Source organism: Culex pipiens, chromosome 2 (genome assembly GCF_016801865.2).
Source record: "Culex pipiens pallens isolate TS chromosome 2, TS_CPP_V2, whole genome shotgun sequence".
Lineage (NCBI taxonomy): Eukaryota > Metazoa > Arthropoda > Insecta > Diptera > Culicidae > Culex > Culex pipiens.
The window spans coordinates 64,611,721-64,636,457 of NC_068938.1; the positions used below are offsets into that span (position 1 = coordinate 64,611,721).

The 24,737-nt window shown below is 34.8% G+C and overlaps 1 protein-coding gene across 2 annotated transcripts in view; it reads left to right on the forward strand.

Moving 5' to 3' along the window:
* The window catches only part of LOC120418411 (dual specificity calcium/calmodulin-dependent 3',5'-cyclic nucleotide phosphodiesterase 1A-like), a 673,125-nt gene that overhangs the window by 169,801 nt on the left and 478,587 nt on the right, over window positions 1-24,737 (forward strand). The gene's annotated exons all lie outside the window — the stretch shown is intronic.

The window sequence follows — 24,737 nt, forward strand, 5'->3', positions numbered from 1 at the left end:
TGAGGGCACGAGGTTTTGGAGGTAGTGTTTGGGGGTAGAAAAATGCAAAGATGTTGTTTTTGCGTTTGTTGATTTTTTGTTAAGAATCTTCTAGTTGCTGGGTTTATTTAAATTGTCATACACACATACACAGAATACAAATATATTCTCTCAGGGAAAAATATTTTTGTTCTTTTTTTAACTTTTATATTGCCCAAATTACGTAACAACAAGCATTGAAATTTAAAATAACAATTTTCAATTGCTTTTAATCATAAACTTTACTGATTTAAACGATAAAATGGCTATCTAAATTTGAAAAAAAAAGACATTGAGTTGAGATATATTTTAAACTAATAAGTTTGTGAGAACTTTTCATATTTTTTTTATATTCTGTCGTTTGCATATGAAATTGTGTTTTTTTCAGTTTTATGTTCAATCAGCTTCTTCTCACATTTTGATCAATAAACAATCAAAACAATATTTTTAAAATACACTATGCAAAAATTAATTGAAAAGAGAGCAAAAAAAATATTGGGTATTTATGACATCATTGCAAAACAACTGGGTTTATGGAAAATGCTTTTAAAAACACTTTTTTATACAAATGTTAAAATTATGGCTAGTCATTTCAAATTTTATATTTTGTTATTTTTTGCCCTTCCCCCTTTGACTTTCGCCAGAGTCATAGTCATAAACTTCAAAAAATATTTACAACGACCTTATTCGAACTTATTCATCATTTAAGCATGAATTTTGATCTCGAGCTTTTAAATAATCCTAATTATTTGAAAAATCGGCCATTTAAGGGAGCGTACTTTTATTACGTAACGCGAAAAATTGGACTTTTAGACCCCCTCCCTCCCCCTCGTAACAAAATTTACATACAAATTTTAAAAATTTTGTATGGAGCCTAACACGGCCTCCGACCCCCCCTCCCCCCCTATTGCGTTACGTAATAAAAGAACGCTCCCTAATATATTGTTTAAATAAAACTTATTTTTTGCCTTCCTCACTTTACTGAGGAAAGGCTATAAAATCACTCGGAAAACGAACTTTTTAATTAGACCTCCTAGGCCTACCTTCATTTGTAAATATCGACTCAGAATCACCAGCTGAGCAAATGTCTGTGTGTTTGTCTGTATGTAGACATGTGTACCAAATCAATGTCACTGGAATATCTCGTCACAGGCTCAACCGATTTTGGCCGGAATGGGTTTAATCGATCCGTCTTAACGTCCCCTAATTTGCTATTTAAATTCATGCAGTTTTATCATGTATTTAAAAAGTCATGTTAAAAAAACTGTTTCATATTAAATTAAAATTATGGTAAAAAGGGTGGTTTTTTTTATGAAACCCTCACATGTTATATATTTTTAGAAAGCATATGTGAAGACCTATTAGGTGGAGTAAGAATTTTCAAGATCTGACTTACCTATCTTAAATTACAGGCAGTTTAAAAAATGGTCTGAATTGACATAACCTCAACTGGTCGGGTCTGATCGCTACGAAAAAGCCGTGTAGAGGGATGCCATTTTCCTCTAAGGCCGTGTCTGTATAATCTTGACAAAAAGTCTGTAGGTAGTCTGTTTTTTTACTCATCACTTATTTTTACACAAATGTGTTTTTTAATGCTTTGTGATAGGAACGGATTCGTTGAAACTATTGCTGTAAATTATTTGTAAATGAGATTAGAATGTAAAATAGATATTGGGAGCAAAAAATGTCAGAAACAGAATTTCCTTATGTCAATTTTAAGAAAAATATAAATTCAATTTTGTAGAAATCGATTAAGTTCTTGCAACATTTATTCACATAAAAAACAAACCGAATCTGTTAATAGTTTTCTGATTGAATGATTGCGTCAAATCTTAATAAAATATAGTTGCAGTCAACTGCAAAACATCAATTTTTTTTTATTCTTAATATTCAAATAGAAAAATAAATTCATTTATTAAATAAGGCCGTTGCTACTATTTTATGAAGATTATGTCCCTCGACTGTAATGAAAGTCGAGGGGGGCGGGGCATACAAATAAAAAAATATAAAATTTTAAAAAACAGGCCATAGCATTATTTAACTCCTGCCCAGTTGTATTGCAATCAATAGTTTTCAAAACATCAAAGTATTGATGAACTTTTTTTCTGTCGAAAAAAAAAGTTTTTTGCATTACTGTGCAACGGAGTTTCACAAAAAATCAAAATTTTTTTGATTGATCCCAGACTTGCTGAATATGATTCCAAATGCAGGAAATGCATTTCAATTTTTCAGTTGATTAGACTTTTATTTCCATAAAATTTAGAAGCTATCGAAAAAAAAAATTGTCGCCAGATTTTTCAGACCCAGTTTTAAAGGGGCAGACGTGCATCGGAACTCAATAGCACTTGACAGTTTTTTTAAGGCCATGGCTTGGAAAAGGTACCATATAATTATTTTGTGCCTAAAGTATGTTTTTTTCATTGCACTATGAGGTTCTCAACGACCGTTACTTTTATCTTTACTTATTCGCTAGTTTTAGTGATGAAGTGCTATTTGAGTGCTAAATAGCACATTTAGCATTTAAAATTTTTGTGATATTCAAATCACTATAATTTTTTTTGCTTATCCAAACTGCATAGTGAACAACGATAATTAAAAGCATCGAACAAAAGATTGTTTTGATGCACAGTGAGCAAAGATTCACTCTGCCGGTTTACGAAGGTAATCATCTCAAAATGTGGTGAAGTGCTATTGAGTGCCGATGCACGTCTGGTTGGGAGTGATATAAACTTTGAAAAATATTTGCATCGGCCTTAAGAAAATTAAAGTATTTTGACAAAAAATCTCGCAATTCGAAATTTGTATCAGTGGATGAAATGTTTGGAAATCAGTGTCTTGAGCAGGGATGCCAGATGATTTTTTAAAATGTCTGTGAAAAAGTCTGTGTATGTCTGTGTCTTTGTCTAAAATTCAAATAAATCAATTTACAGTCATAGAAATCTATCAAAAATCAAAGACTAACGAAATAAGTTTCGATTGATATTTTAACAAAATAACAATTAAATGAAGTTTTTAAAAAGTCTGTGTACCTCAAAAAATGTCTGACACGAGCTCAAATGTCTGTGAAACACAGACAAATCTGTGTATCTGGCATCCCTGGTCTTGAGAATGAAATTCTGATAAAGTTGGTGTCTTCGTTGTAGATTATGATTAGGACTTTTCGGCTTGCTTTTCGGAAAATATATTTACTTGTACCAAAGAAATCGCGATTTGTTATTTAATTTTTCACAAAGTTTTCTATGAAAATCTGTAAAATTTTGGATTTTTTTAAAATATATTTTATCGAAAAATTTCACAGTGATTCAGGTCGCAAAATTAATTGTAAAATGGCTTTACCGAAAAAAGCTTTTTTTTAACAATTCAGTTTGGACTAAAGGGTCAAAAGTTGCAACCATTTCAAGGTAAAAATGAAGCAAATTTAAAACTTAAATATTTCTAAAAGGCAAAGGACAAAATTCAAGCGCCAGTTTGTATTCAAAAGGGCAGATCTAGAACTACAAACGCTGAAAATATTTCGGAGGTGTTTTTGTTTAACATTCCAACGCCCAAGGCTCCAAAAAAGTTGGAACGGTAACTTCAACTCGCTGGTTCTCGGGCATAACCTACCCAATCAAGATGATTCTTTTTTCCAGTGATTTGTTAGGATGTCTAGATGATCCTAGAACTTTGCAGAACTCAATTTGATCAAATCTGTAATTTTTGCGATCAAAAACATCGTTCCAACTTTTTTTTTTCGCGTGTAAAAAAAAAATCACCAAAAATTCCGCGGAGGCAGTCTTTTTGAAAAAGTTGGAACGATGTTTTCGGTCGCAGAAATAACAGATGTGTTCGAATCAAGTTCTGCAAAATTTTAGGATCATCTAGACATTCTTACAAATCCCTGGAAACAAGAATCCTCCCGATTGGTTGAGTTATGCCCGAGAACCAGCGAGTTGAAGTTACCGTTCCAACTTTTTTGGGAGGCTTGGGCGTCCATGAAAGTTTGACATGCGTTGGGCGTTCCAGTGTTAAACTGGAGATATCTTCGTTTGAAAATGTTTAATTTTCAAGGGAAAAGCGTACGAAATTGGAACATTGACCAATTACAAGTTTTTCATGTAATTTTGCCCGCTAATTCGGCCATCAGAATGGAGATTTAGTGCAAAAATATCAATTTTGGTTCATTTTTTTGGATTTTTATGAAAATTTTATGTGAAACATTTTTCGGAACTTCAATTTTCCACTTAATTTTACATCAAACCGCTTTTATTGAACTCACAATGAAAATGTTTGCACTCCAAAATTCAGTAGTAATAATTTAATAAAGTGCACTATTTCAGAGTAGTAAACTTTTTCAATTTTTTTTTCGGAAGATTAGACTATTAAAAAAATTTAAAATAATGTTTTTGTTGCTTTGACAAAAGAAACCATTAAAGAAATAATAGTTATTTCTTGACAATATCCAATAAGCCATTTTATTTAAATCAGTAATATATTGCAAACACATAATTTTTATTTTATCTGAATTTAAAAATCGCATCTTATACTGATATAAATCATTAATGCAATGAAGCTCCACTAAAAAAATCGTTTCAAATTTATTCATAATAGTTAGCAAACAGCAAGTCATTTGAATAAAAATAGTAGTTTATGCAACAAGTTGCAAAAAGAGGATTTTTTCAGCACGAGTCGTACATTTATCCAACGAGGTTCACCGAGTTGGATAAATACAACTAGTGCTGACAAAATCAAGTTTTGCAACGAGTTCCATACAACATTTTTTGCAATTTCGAAAAACACCCATTGAGTGAAATTTTAAGTCGAATTTTCATGTATTTTGTCAATAAATCGTTTAAATCAAAAAAATGTTCCAAAGTGTTACTTTTCATAACAAGTGCTGAAAATTTTAACTTTTCAGCACCCATTTCAGTGCTGAAAAGTAGAACTTTTCAGCATTTATTTTGAAAAGTGTTGCTATTCGATTCTGTTATATTTGGTACAGAAAAGTCGTTCAAGAATCCCGGGCAGACGGTAATAACAAAATTCATGCCATTTCAATAACAAATACTGTTAAAATAACTAAAAGCGGCATGGAATCTTCTTGAAAAATCAATTTTTGCATAAGGGTTTATTAACAGTTTATGTTATCATAACAAAATTTGTTATTGGTCTGATATTGGTTGAAAGCCAAAACAACTTTGGAATAACATTTTTTGTTATGGAAGAATACCTCCAACTGTTATTGGGATGGTCGGATTAATTGTTAAAATAACAAAAAATAATAACAAAGATTTGTTCGAAGAATAACTTTAAATGTTATTAGTTTGTTTTTTAGAATAACAATCCAATAACAAAAAAAAAATCATAACGATCAATAACAAATCTCGGGTTAGTTTTCAAATGGTTCTAAGCGCCAGTTGTAAACAAAGCAGTTTTTCGTTTGGTTCTCGTTCAATTTACGAATTCCCAAGCTCAAAAATGCTGTTCATCTGCACGTCCTCTAAAGGCTCTTTATTGAAACACAATGAAAATTTGGTTTGTTTCAGAGAAAAATTCAAAAAAGTGTCTGAGGTCGCGATGGCTCATACGACGTATGCAAACTAACCAGAGAAATCTTGTTATAAATAACAGTATATGTTATTGGCCTATTATTTTCAAATATCAAAAAATGTTATTCCCAAGTTATTTCCGTCTGCTCGGGATGACAGGAAAAGTAAGTAGTTTCACGACGGAATGGCAAAAAAATTTTGCAACTTTTCAGCACTTGTTTCGAAAAGTAACACTTTTCAACATTTTGTTTTGATTTAAACGATTTATTGCCAACTACATGAAAATTTGACATAAAATTTCACTCAGTGTGTGTTTTTTTGGAATTGCAAAAAATGTTTATGGAACTCGTTGCAAAACTTGATTTTTTCAGCACTCTCGTCCTCTTTTTGCAACTTGTTGCATAAACTACTATTTTAGCAGTAAGTTTTTATTATAGGCCCCTGTATTTCGGAAATCAGAAAATAACACTTTACATAAAGTTTGCTTTAGACTTCTACATATTAAAAAAAATAAAAAGAAGATATTGGCTTTGGGATAAAGCTTAAAATTAAAAGATAAATTGATTCATTCAAAATCCTTTGAAAAATCGAATATTAGAATAAGAATTTGTCTACGCTTTGAAAAATAATTAAAAAAAAACAGGGGGTCTATTTTTAAAACTCCTATTCTTAATTCAAAATTTATTCAAAAAGATATTCTCTAGAGTTTTTTTAAATAGGTCCTATAAACATATGAAAGACAATAGCTTATAAAACCATTTTTTTAGCAATAGTTTTGAACCAACGATTTCTAAATTATTTAATTAAAAAAATAAAATGAAGTCAAAATATTTTCAACTCTTACATATTGTTAAAAAAAAAGAAGCAAAAAAAATCAAAGTTCAAAAAACCCCACTCTCCCTATTGTAATGTTCTCTGCATTGCTGGCATCAAACTCCGCATATTTCTCAGGAGGGTGGTAGGTGGAGCAGGAAAACCCGACAACGGGCACTGGCACTCGGAAGGAAAATCCGTCAACTCTTGACACCGAATGGAGTCGCGCGCGAGTTTCCCTCACGTATAGTTTCATTTCGCAGGTCTCTTTTGAAAGCCGCCGGCCGCGTTTGTGTCCACGGAGGGAAATGATCGCCCAAATGATTGCTGGAAAACTGCCAATCTGAACATAAACAGACTCAAAGTTTGGGGGGAAACAAGTGCGCGTGGAAAATTGAATTGTCTGACGTCTGTTGGAGGGGCAGCAGCAGCAGCGAAAAAAAAAAGTTTACAATTTGTGCTTGTTTGGTTGGTTTTCCGCAGTGTAAGCGGTGGCGGCAGGAAAATTGCTTTCCAGAAAAGCAGACCAACCAAGAAGGGAGTTGTTCGTGTAAACAAGATTACTACTGCATAGCAGCATATCTGCGAGAGCTGAGAAGGGAAAAAAAGTGTGAGCAAAAGTGTGCTGAGCGTAAGAAGCATAAAAATTACAAATTGAATCGTTCTCGTGTAATAGCATGTGAATTTGATTTGTGTATAAAGTGTTCGTGTGAAGAGGCAAAATCCAGAAGAATACACTCTTTTCTGGGAAAGTAAAAAAAAGGCAAAGTGCGAGAACCTCTTTGCGAAGGAAAAAGCAATTTTAACAGCACATATTTGAAGCAGTAGTAGCAGCTACTAGAGCGTTAATGTTAAGTGGCAGTTACTTGTGAAGATTTTCAAAGTGGCACCAGAGTAGCGGAGAAGTGTAAATCGAGATATAATTACGTTGATCACCGGAGTGTAAGTAGTGTTGCTTCATTACCTTTGCTCCTCCTTAGCTGAGTGCGAGGGTGAGCGCTTGCCAGAGAGGAAATTGTGAAACACTGAAGAAGGGTGAAAATCAAGGTGAACCGTGTTTGTTTTGCAGGTGTTTATCGACGCAACGAGGGATATTTGTAGCAGTGCAGAGTCTGGTTCTGAAAGTTTGCTGAAACTTTTTGCGAGACAATTGGAAATCAAGGTATGTTTAATTTTCTTGGGATGCTTTAATTTTTAGTTATTCATCTGACGAGATTTGCAAATTCACCGAATTCCAATTCAATTCCGCCTAAGCTTCTTTTGTTTTGCTCTAAAATGATGGTTTCAAATATCAAAAGTCTCTCCCCGAACAAATAAACAGACAACTGATACATTTGAAACCCAAGTCAAACAATATACACAGGCATGCGTCTTGAAGCGCTCAAAAAGTCAGTTGTTTGAGAATAATTCCTGTGATATTGCAGCACGCCAGAAATAAAGTATTGATGGCAGAAGAACGCAGCCACCGGTGAGCAGAATGAACAAAAACGGTAAAATTTTCCACTCTAGCGCATGGAATGGAAATTTTGCCATGATTTTGCCGCTGGGTTTGGTTGTGGAAGTGGAATATTTTACATTTCTTGTGCTGGGAAAGGTTCGATGCTTTGAATTTTGAAGAAACCGTATAGGAGCCTTAGGGGATGATTAGGATTGAATTTCAAAATATTACAGCCAATCAACAGGATAAGGTATTAGGATGTAACAAAAAAGGCCTTTTTGGAGGGCATTCAAGGGTTTGTTCCGGTGGGCATACTAAGCCCAAATCCAAAATATGAGCTTGATTGGACGTAACAGGAGCTGGCGCTCCGCCTTTCTATTTTAAATGGGATTTAGCCCGTAAAAAAAGATTTTTTCAAAAATGTCACTTTTTGAGGCATTTTGGCCACTGAAGCGTTTATTTTCAACATAATTGGCGTGTAAGCCAGATCCTTGCGCATGTTTTGGTATATATAATATTGAAATTTGGAGCACCCTGGAGTTCGGTACAGACCTTCAAAGTTTGGCATTTTTTCCAAAAATTAGTCCCGGCAAAAATATTTTCCGAAAGGCAAAATTATCAGAAAAAAAATCGATAAATTTTTTTCGAAAAATCACCCCCCCTCCCCCCTGCGAATACAAATCAGCGCTTTCGTGCTATCTTGTCACACGTCGCTTTTTTACGTTCCGAGAAAAATTATGTTAGACCTTGAATAAAAAAAAAATTAGAGCACGCAATGTATACAATAACAAACACGTTTCATTTGGTTGAATTTGGTTTCCGGGGCCCTTTCGTTTTTAAACATGCAAAAAATAATGTTTTTCGTAAAATCGTGATAACTTGGGATGGTTGCAAGCAAACCCATTATGTTTACACATTGAATTTTCTGTAATTGTCTTCTCCACAACTTTTTAGAACATAGTTGCACTCTTGAAACAAACCCCGCAAAGTAAGAAAAAAAAAACGAAATTTTAAAATGAAAATGTTTGTTCTAAATGCAAAAATGTAGACGATCGATTCTCTCAGGTTTCGGTCATTCTATTTTTTTGTATTTTATAATCAGGCTGAAACTTTTTTGGTGCCTTCGGTTTGCCAAAAGAAGCCAATTTGCATCACTAGTTTGTCCATATAATATTCCATACAAATTTGGCAGCTGTCCATACAAAAATGATGTATGAAAATTCAAAAATCTGTATCTTTTGAAGGAATTTTTTGATCGATTTGTTGTCTTGGGCAAAGTTGTAGGTATGGATATGGACTACACTGGAAAAAAATTATACACGGTAAAAAAAATTTGGTGATTTTTAATTTAACTTTTTGTCACTAAAACTTGATTAGCAAAAAAACACTATTTTATTTTTTTTATTTTTTGATATGTTTACAAATTCCATTTTTCAGAAATTTCCAGGTTATGCAAACAATCTTTGACCGAATGATGAATTTTTGAATCAATTCAGATTGAAAAAAAATCAAATATTGATCCTTGCACTGTAACTTGGATATGGCCCGCACTTTTCTCTCGCATTTTTGACAACAAAATTTCCTAGGCTAGGCAACCAGCAGTTGTTTATTTACATTTCCAGTCGCAGTTTCCACCAAACTGGACATTCGCACTCTAAAATTGCGATTGACAGGTGAGCAACATCGGCTCGTTTTGATAATTTTTTGAGAAAATTAAAATTTCCCAAGCCAGTTTGACAAGTCGCAATAGTGCGATCGATAGCAATAATTTAGTGCGAAGTCCAAGTTAGTGAGAATTGCGCAATATTGGTCGCAAAAAATTTTAACTTCATTTTTCGATGTAAAATCAAATTTGATATCAAAAAGTACTTTCGTGAAATTTTTATAATGTGCACCGTATTCAAGTTTTAGCTATTTTTAGGTAACACCATTGAATTTTTTTTTGAAAAGCTGAGAAAATTCTCTATATTTAGCTTTTTTGAACTTCGTTGATATGACCTTTAGTTGCCTACATATTGCCATGCAAAGGTTTAAACACATGAAAATTTATGTTTTCCAAGTCTTAGCAACTAATGGTCCGATATACCATGTTAATATTTGAAACATTCGTGAAATTTTCTGATCGTTTCAAAAAAAAGAGCGTAATATTGAATGTTTGGCCCTTTAGAAATGTTAGTCTTGATTTAAAATTTGAAAATATTTTTTTTCGAAGAGATCGGACAATTTCACTAATATTTCATATTTCAACTTTGTAAATCGGACCATTAGTTGCTGAGATATCAACGTTAGAAAATGGTGGGTTGTTTGGGTGAGACTTAGAAAACATCAATATTCCTGATTTTAAACCTTTGCATTGCAATTTCTCAGCAACTAAAGGTCGCATAAGAGTGTACAATTTTCCGGAGTTACAAAATTCCCGGGAAACGGTTAATTTTCAACAAATTTCCCTGGAAATCCCGGGAATTCCCGGGAAAATTTAAATTTAACGATAATTATTCTGATCCTATTTCTGATTAATATTCCGCAACAGAAGTGTATAAAACAGCAACTTTAATGTTCAAAATTTGTGTAAGGATCCATTAATGGTTTATTCCAAATCAAAAAAAAATATTTTATTTGTATTTTTTGTTGAGAAGTATTTTTTCAATCAAATGTTTGAACAGTGAAAATCCAAGCTCCACAACAAAAAAATTGCTTCTAAATTTGTCTCAGGGTCCTTACAAATTAAATGGAAAAAAAATCATGCACAAATAAAGATTTTCACGGCAAATAACTTATTTCAGAATAAGTATTTTCAACTTTTGAATTAATAGATAATAATTAAATTTGCCTTTAGATCTAATTTCTATCGCTATTAAACATGAAACACCATTTCACGAAATCACAATTCAAAGTTTTCAAATATTTGAAGCGAGTTTTGAAATATGGTTGCATTTTTTGGGTAAATTTAATATGATACGAAGTTGTTTAGTAATGATTTTTTATGATTGGTATGGTATGATTTAAGTTATTGGGTTATATGGCCTTATAAATTAATTAGTTCAAAATAATTTTCATAGTGTAAAAGTGGTTGACAATAAACGATATTTTTTTATATTTAACCCTCTAACGCCCTTGGAAAAAAAATCATGGTAATATTACATCTGGGAAGGGGTACATTTTTTATGTCAGAAAAAAGGTGTAATTTTACCTCTGGAAATGTGTAATTTTACCACTTTTCTGGTGTAATGTCACTTTTTCAGTCTAAATTGAGGTAAAATTACATCATAAAAGAGGTAATATTCAACCTTCCAAAATTACAGCTTCCAAATTTACATTATTTTTTTCTGTGTAGCTCACGTGCTACACAGCAAAAAATAATGTAAATTTGGAAGCTGTAATTTTGGAACTCGGTGAACCTCGTTGGATAAATGTACGACTCGTGCTGAAAAAATCCTCTTTTTGCAACTTGTTGCATAAACTACTATTTTAGTCTTCGAAAATGTTGAAAAACACATAAAATAAAATAAAATCAACTGATGAATCACGGGTTAGTTTTCATAAGGTCCTAAGCGCCAAGTGTAAACAAAGCCGTTTTTCGATCGATCCTCGATCAATTTACGAATTATCAAATTCAGTTATGTTTTGAATTGTTCATCTGCACGTCCTTTCAATGCTCTTTACTCCAAAATTTTGATTTGTTTCGAACAAAAAAAACAATTAAGTGTCGGAGGCCACGATGGTTGTTAAGACGTAGTGCAAACTAATCAGAAAAATGTACTTTTCAAATAAACAATTTTTCACATTTGGCCCGCAAGCTCATGTGAGTTCCAAATTTGGCCCGCCATTCAAAAACTTTGAGCACCCCTGCTCTAGGTCGTATCAACAAAGTTCAAAAAAATAATGTCCAAACCAGCATCATTTCAGGCTGTAAATTATTAAAAAATGTGTCTTTTTCGAATTAAAAAAAAATGGTAGGAGTCGTACCGTATAGAGTCTTAGTTCATCAATGTGCCTTATTAAGAATATCAACTTTCAAACAGTTATTTAGATGATTCTCAAATCATCTTTCATTTCAATTCCAAAACCTTGTTGTTTAGGTGAATGTGTTCGGGATCTAAAGTTAAATAACGCTAGCATAAATATGAAACGAGAACCAACGGGCCAAGGTATAAATAGGCGAAGCCTCTTCCGGCAGAGCACTTCCAACACAGACATGGCAGCCAGTAGCCGGCAGCATAAATTCACAGGGATCGATCGATGATGCTCCACAGGCTGCCAGGATTTTCCCAATGCAAATCTCTGTGTGTGTATGTGTATGTGAGAGTGTGTTGGTTCAACCCAGCGGGGGGGTTGAAATTGCCAGCCCCAAAACTCAGCTGTGAGTGAGTGGATGAAGAAAAAAAAGGGAGGAAAAGTGAGCAGAAAAAGTGCCAAAAGGTTACCCAGTTTTGCTCCACATCCAAATACATAGAATGAGAGTTACACAAACACACACCACACTCGTGAATTGTGTAGGGGCTGTCAGTTGGGGGTTTTATTTCGTGATTTGTGGGGGGAAAATTGACATCGCAGACCGTAACATGGCTCTCAACAGAGAAGGGGCGAGGAGGCTGGGGGAAGAGAGGGTAGATTCAGGTTCAGAATTTCAATTAATATTTGCTGAAATCAGATGACAGCTTTGTTTGTGTTTAACATCAGGTCAGAGAAAGGGGGTTAAGGAGGGGGAGGGGAAGAGAAGTGTATGGTTGCCACACATTGTGCGCTGTTTGACTTCCAGCTGTCACGCTCGATTGCTAGTTGCGATTGCTTGATTAAAGTTTTTCAACAGAACGGAGCGCCTAGAATGTGATTGGTGCTTTTGAAACTTGTTTCGAGGAAGTGGAGGATGTGATATTTGAAGTTGTGGAAAAGTAATCTATTGAACATATATGTTTTTCGAAATTGATTTGATCTTTGTGACATTTTCATTGAAAGATTTTAAATATTTAAAAAAAAATCAACAAACATTGTGAGCTTTAAAGACTTCTACAACAAATATACAATGAAAGAGACAATAGCTGTTATTTCCATGTATGTGCTCTTAAGACACGAATTGAATCATCAAATGGGTCTTAAAATGAAGCTTAGATTGCTGACATTTTTATTTAAGCGAGAAAACCCATTTTTCTGAGTTCAATGACCCTTTGTACGACCACAAAGAGTTTAAAATGGATTTTTAAATCAATTTTGAAAAATTAACCTCGCGGTCTTTCTTGACGGTTCTTTGTAAGGGGAAAATGTTGTGTTAACAACTTTTTTTTGCATTAAAATGAAAAAAAAGTGATAAGAAAGGTTTTTAAAGCGTGTTTTTAAGCGTTGTACATCAAAATTTACATCGGGCTTTAGAACCCTATCAACTTTGAAATAGTAGCGAATTTAAATTTTATAATGGAAAATATCATAATAAAACGCTGCAAATTTTATTTTTGAGCAATTCCAGCTCAAATCAGGAATTTTTCTGATACTTTTGTACCCGACCCTCTCCGATTTCAATGCAACTTTGTAGACATGTTATCCTAGGCCTATATAAGCCATTTTTGTGCATATGGAGCAAATAATACTCGAGAATAACATTTAAGAAGGGCGTAAGGTATTTAAATATTTTTGTATTCTGTAATTTAAAAATTACTGTATCTCGAAGCCGTTGCGTCGTATCAAAAAGTGGTCAAAGACAAACTTGTAGGAAATTGGACGGGCTTTCTGAAAAAAATACACTGAAACAAAAATACACGCAACATCTGTGTGATTTTTTGATTTTTATATCTAAAACTTAAATTTAAAGGTGATGTCACGATTTTTTTTCGTTAAAATTTTTTGAGGAAATAGCCTAAAATGTTACTAAAAGACTGACGAAAAATGCAGGATGGTATGTCTTTCCTAAAAAATACAAAAATCATTTACTAAAACTGTTTTTTTTTAAAAGTGGTCTAAACGTCAAAATTTTTAAAAACCGGTAGTGGCAATCGATTCCCCAGACAATTTTACATAAAAGTATATGGAGCATTGTTCTATGTCTAATCCTTGGGAAGATACAGCGGTTTTGAAAATAAAAATGTTGAAAAAACGGGTTTTTTGGTGGTTTTTGGGAATTTCTATATGACAGACTTGGTTGTTCAGTCTCGTAAATATTTTTCCGGAAAGCTCGTCCAATTTCCCATAAGTTTGCCTTTGACAGCTTTTTGATTTATATCGTTTTTATATTTACGTAATCAAATTTACTATCCTGGTTTCTACCACACTGAAAAAAATATTCTATTTTCAGTTATAAGCAATGTAATTAAGCTTATATCTGTAAGCCCTTACATCCAATTGAAATGCTGTCAAAGGCAAACTTATGGGAAATTGGACGACCTTTCCCGTAGAAATATTTACGAGACTGAAAAACCAAGTCTGTCATATAGAAATTGTCAAAAACCACCAAAAATCCCGTTTTTTATTTTTAAAACCGCTGTATCTTCCCAAGGATTGGACATAGAACAATGGTCAATACGGAGACTTTTATGTAAAATTGTCTGGAGAATCGATTCCCAATACCGGTTTTTAAAAATTTTGACGTTTAGACCACTTTTCAAAAAAACAGTTTTAGTAAATGATTTTTGTATTTTTTTAGGAGAGACATACCATCCTGCATTTTTCGTCAGTCTTTTGGTAACATTTCAGGCTATTTCCTCAAAAATTTTGAACGAAAAAAAATCGTGACATCACCTTCAAATTTAAGTTTTAGACTTAAAAATCAAAAAATCTCATAGATGTGGCGTGTATTTTTGTTTCAGTGTATTTTTTCCAGAAAGCCCGTCCAACTTCCTACAAGTTTGTCTTTAACCACTTTTTGATACGACGCAACGGCTTCGAGATACAGTAATTTTTAAATTACAGAATACAAAAATATTTAAATTCCTTACGCCCTTCTCAAATGTTATTCTCGAGTATTATTTGCTCCATATGCACAAAAATGGCTTATATAGGCCTAGGATAACATGTCTACAAAGTTTCATTGAAATCGGAGAGGGTCGGGTACAAAAGTATCAGAATAATTCCTGATTTGAGCTGGAATTGCTCATTGTTTTCAGGTGTTTGGACTTCTATTTCCATTGAATTTTTTTTTTAATATGTTTTGCCCCCTGATTTTTCGGACCAGTTATGACATAAACATAAACTATTTAAAATATTTGCAAAGGCCTTATTTGAAATGAATCAAAAAAGCTTAATGATGGATATTTAAAAAGACCAAAAAGGCATTATGAGAATTGTTAGGTAATTATTTGAACAATATTTTTGATTTAGTCATGCGAATAAAACTCCGATATCATTTTTTTTGAATTTGACATCTGATTCAGATGTCCAACCATTTGGCAAAAACAGAAAATGAAAAGATCCAACATTTCCCTCTGTTCTGACTGATTATGAAAATCATTTCCCGTTTCCAGTCCCGTTACGCAAGCACGCACGACGAGCAACCCGAAGGGGCGCGTTATTGCGCATATCACACCTTTGTTTACAACCGGAGCTCAAAAAGGCCCACATTTTTGTTTATTTAAATTTCACATTTTCAGCACGTTTCACATTTTCTCCCTTCTGCTTTCTCGGAGACTTGCTACTTGCCACTTGAGGGAAATTGCGAGATTCGAATTCTTCTTCACAAGTGTTTTCGTTCTATTTGATGACTGTTTATCCCAGTATAATGTACTTCAAATCGGGAGGATGTACGTACACTAAGTGGTTGTACTGGTTGTTAGAAATTTATGGTGTTTTGCCCTGCGAAAGGAACGTGTCTTGAGTATATTTGCTTAGCTAACTACTTGCGTGAAACATTTTCTGGTTTGAGGATTTGATGATGCTTGCAGTGATCTTGAGCTGATTGGGATTATTTTACTAATTGAATTGATTATGATTCAGCTGTTGTAAGGTCATTCAGTTCAATTGACATAACTCATATTGATGAACAAGTATTGATCCTACTCTCGTACAAGCCCAACCACTCAGACAAATTCCTCCTAATTTTATGATACGAATCTCATTTATTAGGGTCGTGCTGGTGATATTGATTTTCAGCCGAGTTTATGTTCCGGTCAGCGGCACCAGACATTTCGGAGGGGAAAATCACCTTCGGTCAATTGGTATGGGTTCGATCGTTAAATGAATAATTCCATAACATCCCAGGTGGAGCCCAACCCACTACGTGTCTGCCACGTGGTGTTTATATGTAAGGATCCATAATGAACTTCTTTTTAAGTACGTCATCTGTTCGCTGAAAAAGGTTCAAAATTAATTATTTATATAACAAATATATTAATGTTCAATCCTTTTAAAAGATATTAAGTCAACGAAATAAAAGAAAAGTCAAAATCAATTTCAGCAAAAGATATTATATACCAAGATATCCCAGAGTAGCAAAGACCCCCAATTCATTCCAAGATCAAACACAATGTTCGAATATTGAATAAATCATCGATATTTTGTTTTGCTTACGGCTTCCGCAGTTCAGGCAGGCTCCAAGGCTGAATAAAATCGACATTACTCACAATCGCGCTTCTCATTCCGAATGCATCCATAAATCAACCGGATGAGGTACCTTTTCATTCGACGTGGAAAACCAGGTGGCAAAAGACGCGTCGTCGTCGAACTTTTTTTTCTCTCTCTCTCTCTCTCTCTCGGTACAAATCGTCATAAAATACATTTTTACTCCGAGCGACGCTCGTAAAACGTGTAATAAATGTGAATAAGTAATACATCGGGCAGCTTTTTTTTTGGATTTCCGACCCCACCAGGTGGGGGATCGATTTCCACAACCGATAGGCCTTTGGGGTACTTGTTGGATCCTGCGATGTAAGGTTACTTCAAGGAAGAAACACTTGACCTACGGTGGCAGTGAGATCGATGGTACTGATTTCCCCAGGGAATGGTTGGAATTTGTCCTTGCTTGCTGTTCAGATGCAGATGGTTAAAATCATCTTTTTATCTGCTCATCATCAGGATTGCGTTGGTAATTTTCTGCTATTTGGTATAAAACTTGAAAAGTTTATTCAATTAATCCTTGAAGTATTCAGTGATGTGTAGAAATTTACTTTTTGAAGCACACACGGTAAAATGCCTTGCTGATTTTTAAAACCTCTTTTTGGACATCAAATTTGTCATAAATTCCAGCAATGGAAAAAAACCTAAACAAGTAAATGTTATATTTCAATAGGGATTTTTCTTAAATAAAAAATAAAAAATAGATAAAACATTGTTCTGACTCCATTTTTGATGTAAAACCAATATCGCAACCAAAAAGTATCTAAGTGAAATTTTGATTAAGTGCAGCTTTTTGAGGAAAAAAAGTAAGAATTATTCGATAAGCTAAAAAAAAAGAGAAAAAAAAAATTCTCTGTCTTCCAATAAGCCCTTCATTTTTGGAATCTTGATGTCTCTAGAACTAATAGTCCGATTTACAATGGAAAAATGGTAATATTTTCTCTTAACCCTCTAATGCCCAAATCTTTTTTCGATTTTTATTATTTTTCTTTTGTTCAGGAGGTCATTTTGAGCAACTTTTGTTCTACGAAAAACATTACTTCTCTTGTTATATGCTTTTCTTGTTTAATTTTTAGTATTTTAATTTGCATTTATCTTGTTAAGTTTTTGTCTGTTTTTGGTTGTATTTGGCCTATTCTACCACCTCTTATCATTACAGTTTAGCTATCTTATTTTTTCATGTCTTTACATTCACTTTTTCAATCTTTTGCTTGTTTTTCACATTTTCTGCTATAAGATGACATCATTATCATTAAAGTTGTAAAAAATGCGTTGTGTCTAAGACTGTGCTTAGACACAAAAATTATTGCATACTTTTTTTACTTTAAATATAGGAAATGTTAGTAAAAAATACAGCCAAAGTTGACTCCTAAAAAAATGTCATTTTTTAAAACATTGGCAAAGCAACATAAAACAAGAAAAATTTCCAATCAATATTTAAAAAAAAAAATAAGAGTTCTTCTTTCAAGTGCTTTTTAGTTTTTAAGACTCGGCATAATTAAAAAAAAACAATCATTGAAACCTAACCAATAGTTCCTGAGATCAAACAATTCAGTTTGAAAAAAAAAAATGTAATGGATTGTCTTAAATTTTTGAAAAAAAATCCTATGCATTCGAAAACCGGTGAACCCATCGTACAAAAATCAATACTTGTTGCTTTATCTTGAAAATTGTGGATGTCCCCTGAAACATGTTAAAAAATACAGGATGTTCTTTTTTAACTTTTTTAACTTTTTGTTTTTTGTTTTTTGTTTTTTGTTTTTTGTTTTTTGTTTTTTGTTTTTTGTTTTTTGTTTTTTGTTTTTTGTTTTTTGTTTTTTGTTTTTTGTTTTTTGTTTTTTGTTTTTTGTTTTTTGTTTTTTGTTTTTTGTTTTTTGTTTTTTGTTTTTTGTTTTTTGTTTTTTGTTTATTGTTTTTTTGTTTTTTGTTTTTTGTTTATTGTTTTTTTGTTTTTTGTTTTTTGTTTTTTTTTTCAACCAAAATCTTTTATAAAATCTCTCTTCCAGCAGTTTTAAAAAAGGAACAGTTAATCTGCTCTGAAAAAGAAATCAACTCCGAATCCTCCACAATGTTTTTTTTTACGGTCTGTTGCTTTTTGTTGTAGTAAAAATTATTATGCTAGAATTAATCATTTCTGCTTTCGTGGGTGCAACTATAAAGCTTGTATGTATGTGTGGATGAGTGTAACCATTATTTTCATCACCGTAACCGTTCCGGGTCCTAAATCATGAGTGAGTACTTAAATCCAACAGTGTTGCCAAATTAAAGGTTTTCCCCTAAAATAAAAATTTTGAGGAAAAATCATAGAATAACCTTGAAAAAATTGCCTTTCCCTTCAAAGCTCCGATTTTCGAATTAGTTCCTTCGAATTACCGATAGACATTCGATCCAATCAGCAGTGGCAAAATTGTGTCACGCCATGTAACGTGTGCGATTTCCGTGGCCGTCGGCAAGAATCAGGGAGAAAAATCGATGTCGTAGCCCTGCAGCAGGTGTATCAACAGGTAGCAGCGCAAGCAGAAGCCGAAGCAGAGCGAGTCCATGAATTTTCCTGGCATTTCTTTGCCATTTTTCTTTATTTTCTACGGTAGCGAAATGTTGTCTTAGAACACATTTACACACGTACAAGCTGGTGACACTGTGTGTGTGCTGGGTGATGACACCTATTGTAGTTTTATTGAAATTAAAGGAAAGCTTTTGGGAAGATATACATTAGTACTGCTTAGGAGTCGTAATTTTAAAAAGAAATTTTATTTTTGCTGATAACTTATTTTTACCAAAAATCATTTCACCCTTAAGGTTGTCGCATCGTGTCGACTGAATAATAGTCCAATCGGATGAGTTTCGTTCACTTTGTCAACGTCGTCGTCGTCGTCGTTTTTCTTTTTCCCTTCTCACACTAGCTGACTGCTGACGAAATTGTATGTGTCTTTTCCTTTTCCTTCAGCAAGTTTTCCCGCTTTACTTATTTCTCCTTCGTTTACGTCACCCCGGAATTGTCTGGAAGACTTTTTTTTGGGACGGTTGCCAGAATTTATGTGGCACATAAAATATGCTTGGCTCATCGATTTTTTTAGGTCTTGTGAGAAAAAAACAGCTTAAAGGTTTAATAGGCAAAATATTTTAATATAAAAATTGGCAACACTGTTTCCAAATGTGGTTTTCCTCGCGCAACTTCCACAGTTTTCCACGTTGATGAGGTAGAACAGTGAAACAGTCGTCATCATTGTGTAACAACTTTGCTTACACACAATTGCCGCACACTCACACAGACACTCAACCAGTAAATAGAAGTGAGTTCGATTGTGGAACATGGCCGTATTTGTACCTCTCTCCCAGCTTCAACTCCAACGGTCCTCCGGCAGCCAGAAGTTTGTTTTTCAAGCCGCGGTGACAAAAGGTGTCACTTGTTCGACAAGGAAATGCTTCCACACAAAAGTGCAAAGTTGCAATCAGCTTGGAGAGTTTTTTTTTGTTCGGATTCCTGGAAGTGGGGATGAATAAGAACTGAATGTAGCTTAAGGGCTTTTATTTCTGTGTTTTAAATGAGATTGCACAAGTTTCAATTTTGTAATTGAACATTGATCACGTAAATATATAGCAATTACTCACGAAATAAAATCATAACCGAAAAGCTTTATTTTATTTTTTTAATAATTAGTGTAAAACCCGATTTAAAAAACTCACTTAATCCACTTATGCGGTGAGTACCTTCATCACTTCTTATCAAAAATGGTTCAAATAAAAAGTAATGAAAAAATTGACGTCTAGCTTAAAAACATAGTTTTTGTAATAGAACCAACTGAAACCAAATATCCGGCTTCAAAAAGTACATACATATCATTTAAGTGGTCATAACATTAGACAGGGTTGCCAGATCTCGAATATTTGGACTCATTTTTATGTATTTTTAAAGAACTATCAGACTATAAGTCGGATGATTGATCCAGACATAGTTTCCATACAAATAAATGAGATCCGAACTCAAAAAAGTTTATAAATATCATTTAAGTGGTCAAAACTTAAGACAGGGCTGCCAGAACTTCAGCACTTTGGACTTGTTTTGACAGTCTTTTGATAACCTATCAATGATTGATCTCAACATAGTTTTCATGCAGATAAGTGAGCTCCGGCTTCAAAAAAGTATATAAATATCTCTTTAGTAATCATAGCCTGAGACAGGGTTTCCAGATCTTCAAAATTCTAGTCTTGCTGGGAAGGGAAAGGAAAGGTAAAATGATCTAATATCCTGATATATACAAACACACTTAGCGGTAGTTGATAAGCATCGATATTATCAGTGTAAAACTGTTCACCCAACTTTCTTCAGTTGAATCACAACATTTCCTGTCCGGAAAACGAAAAACAATAAACGAAAGCTCAGTCAACTCTTTCCACTGCACTGACCGAACTGTTTCGGACTTTTCCAAGTAGAGAGTGCACTTTCCACCCATCTTATAGCGTGCACCAAACCAGACACTGAGTTATGGTCGTTGTAGTGGCAGCTGGAGACCCAGCTCAGTACACAGCCAACGTTCTTGGCAGCTGTTCAAGAGTCCTAAACATTGCCCGGATTGTCGTCGTCGGTCGCCAGTTGGTGGACAAATTGGCCTCGGTTTCCTAGGAGAAAGCCATGCTGGATGTCTCGAAGGGATGAAGATCCATGGTTTCAGGGCTGAGTGTAGTCTGGTGCTGTTACGTTCACTGAGCTTAGTACACTGAAAAAAAGAAGTCTTTAAAATTCAACAGAAGAGGCCAAGTAGAGTTCGGAATTAAGTAATTGTAAATAAAAAGCGGAAAAAGTAAACTAAACACAATCAAGATAAAATTAATCAACATTTTCCGTGCACGTCTCAAAATGCTACTAAAAAGCTGTTCGCATTGCCTTCGAAATGGCAGCGGAGATTAATGATCGATAAAATGAAACTGGTGGCGAACGCTATCTGGGCCCGGGGTGATGCCACACGGAAACTGAACTGGCAGCAGCAACGCGATAAAATCATCGCAAATTAGATGCTCGGAAGTGTGAGACAGACGGCTGGATGAAAAGTGATCAGCGGATGAGATAGATTGATGGCGTCCGAGAGGGGAGGTGGTATTTATGGTTGCTATTAGAAACGAAAATATTTTACGATCAATTTAATGTTGCAGCGGGTCGGGAGTATCCATTGATTTTGGATTAATAATGGTGTCAGGAGGTTAAAATTTAAGATATAAACAAAATTATGAAAATCAAATTTTCAACAAAATTTGTGCAACAGAATATAAACTAAACGATGGGTGGCCAAAAAAGACCTCTTAAGATTTGTTGACTTCGAATACCCCAAAAACCTGATGCCTTCGACCTGTTTTATTCCTGAATAAAAAATAAATAAATAATTGATCGACTACAATACATGCTACTGCTTGGTAGCATTTTGCTAACATTAATTTGGTCCCGTTTTGACAGTTCTAATTTGAGGCCACTTTGCGAACCAATATTCAGCACCCAAGTATGGAGATATGATTTTTTGAAAAATGAAATTTAATCAATTGACTTAATTTTTGTATGTAGGTGAATTAAAATTAACAATCAAAAACCACTTAAGAGAAATGTTGATAAAGTGGACCGTTTAAAATTATTTAAGTTATTTTTCAAATTTTAAAAATAGTGTCTATGCCAGCCGTTTTTGGAAAATTTTCTACTTTTCCAAACTTTATTGATACACAGTAAAAAAACATGGTAAAATTACATCTAAAAAGGGGTACATCTTTTCAATTCAATTCGGTTTTATTGGTGAATTATCAAGATACAATAAGTTCTTTTGCAGTTCAGAACAGAGTTTTGGAGTTCCTTACAGCTGTGTGTTACATCATAATCCATTTTGGAACAGTTATTGCTTGCAAATAAAGGTATCACCAAGAGTAAGAAAAAAAATAAAAAAAAATTACTAAAATTGCAAGGGAAAGGGGATAGAAATAGAAAAAGCTTAAAACTAGATCACAGTATTTTATCCTTTATAGATGTGCTTGATCATCAGCTCCCCAAGGGCCAGGAATTGCTCCGCCTTGTTACGGCAGGTCCGAAACCGCGTCATCATCTCCCCTGCGAGAGCAAAGAACTCTGGCAGGGTAAAGAGATCTTCTCCGGTAACTTCTTGCTGGGCCGTATTGCCACTGCCGGCAGCGACCACGCTGGCGAACGATCGCCCCCATCCAGGAGGGAACGCTGAGTTGTCCGCTGGAACCGTACGATGACCAGCTGCCGGCACGGTTCCGCTCGTACTTCGCTGAGGAGGGTGGGACGCTGTTGCTTTCTTCTTCCTGTTTTCCTGCTCCTCGAGGTAGTTTTTCCGTGCGCTGCATCCACGGTAGTTGCTGGTATGGTTACATCCACAGTTGGCGCACTTGATGCGCGCCTTCGTTTGCTCTGCCTTGTCCCCCAAGTCCGCTTTGCACGGCAGTGCACACGCCTCAGAGAGGTGTGATTCACCGCACTTCACACAGCGGGGCGGGAGGTTGCAGTTCCGCGAGCCGTGGCCGAATTTCTGGCAACGGTGGCATTGTGCTGCGTCCGACGGGTTCTTTGAGTAGAACCGCCAGTTTACCCAAAACCCGTCCAACGCCTTAGTTCGCCGCAGGTCTTGAATTTTGACGGTGCCGCGGTCGAAGTACAACAGGTACAGGGTGTGTGTACCTGTGACTGTTGTCTTCCGCGAGAGGACTTTTATGTCACGCGGCGTTATGCCAGCACCCGAGAGGTCCTTCTTGAGGTCGGAGATCGGGCGGTCTTGGTACCCCTGCAAAACGACCTTAACGGCAGTCTTCTGCACGGGGTCGAATGTGTAAAACTTGAAGTTTTGACGCTTCAATTTCTCCACAACCAGGTCGAAGTTCTTTTCGTCAAATGTGTAAACTTGCACTGACGACTTACCGATTTTCAGACAATATCCGAGGCCTTCCAGCAACTCGTCAACATCGTCCGCCAACGTGTCCAAAACAAAAATTGGAGGTGGTCTACGTTCCTTTGGAGAATTGTTCTTTTTTGGCGTCGACACTTTCTTCCGTGCACGCCCGTCATCGTCGTCGTCGTCGTCGGTAGTGCTGCTACCGTCGGTGTTGTTGTTTTCTTCGTCGTCGCTCAGCATCTGGAACTCGTTCCTGATGGGGATGTTGGCGGATGTTGATGTGCCACTGGTCGTGGTACCGGAAGTACCGGAACGGGTTCGCACTGGTGTTCTCGGAACATACCCGGGATGTAGTAACTTTTTGTCGATGCCTTCTGCGCTCACGCTCCCCTGCGCGATGGCGGCCGACACGGCTTTGGTTTGTCGAACTGCCACGGCCACGGCCGGCCTTTGGCATGCTGGAGAAGCAAACTCGCGGGTAACCACAATCAATTACGGCGAAAAAAATCGAAAAAACGATGGAGCACTGAGCACTAGCTGCATGCTCTCGTGCGTACACGGAGGGAGCTCATACTTTACTATTTTCTTTTGAATTAACAGCTGATTTTTGAAGGTTTGTTTACCATTGATTTTCCTTTTACAATTTATTTTCCTTGAAAATATGTTGATCGGAAAATTAAAAATGGTCCAGATGATCAATTTGTTTGATTCTTTTAATGTTGTCATTTGGAGCCATTTTTAAATAAATTTATAAATAAACGATTTTAATTAAATTAAATTAATTTAAATAAACAATTTTAAGAGACAAAAAAACCAAACCAATATCTTCTTTGAAACTTAAATAAAAAAAATAAAAAAGAAAATCATTTTTCTTATTGTATTTTCATTTTTGAAAGTCCGTCAATCTTTCTACAAGTTTGTCCTTGACCATTTTTGCTACTCTTCAACAATTTCGGGTACAGCAAAGACTAAATTACAACATACAATCCATTCTGTAATAACTTAAACCTTTCTCGAACGTAATTCTTAGGGCTAGTGATTTTTCACGGCAAAAAATCGAAATTACGCGGTTTGCCAATTACAAAACATTGAAATTTCACGGCAATTTCACGGTTCTCTAAAAACTGCTCAAAATAAACGTAAAAATGTATTCTTTTAGTAGAATTATTTACAGTGTATAAAAGTTAACAATAGTTCTAGGTACAAAATATTACCACCTAACACAAATTATTTGTTTAAAAAAAGGAGTATTGGATTAATTTTGAGAAATTTTGAAGAATTTCCGTCAGTTAAATTCTAGATTCTACACCCAGAACTAGACACCGGCATACAAGAAGATAAAGAGCACGATTCGGTAGTAAAATGGTACTGTGTGCGGACTGAGAGGATAAATCCCGAGATTACCGAGAGTGCTTTACTCATGGGTTCATCTTCAAAAAAAGTTCATCTGTCAAAAAAAAAGTACCAGTCCCGAGACTTGAACCCAAGACCTTTGGCATATTGAACCGTGCCTTTGCC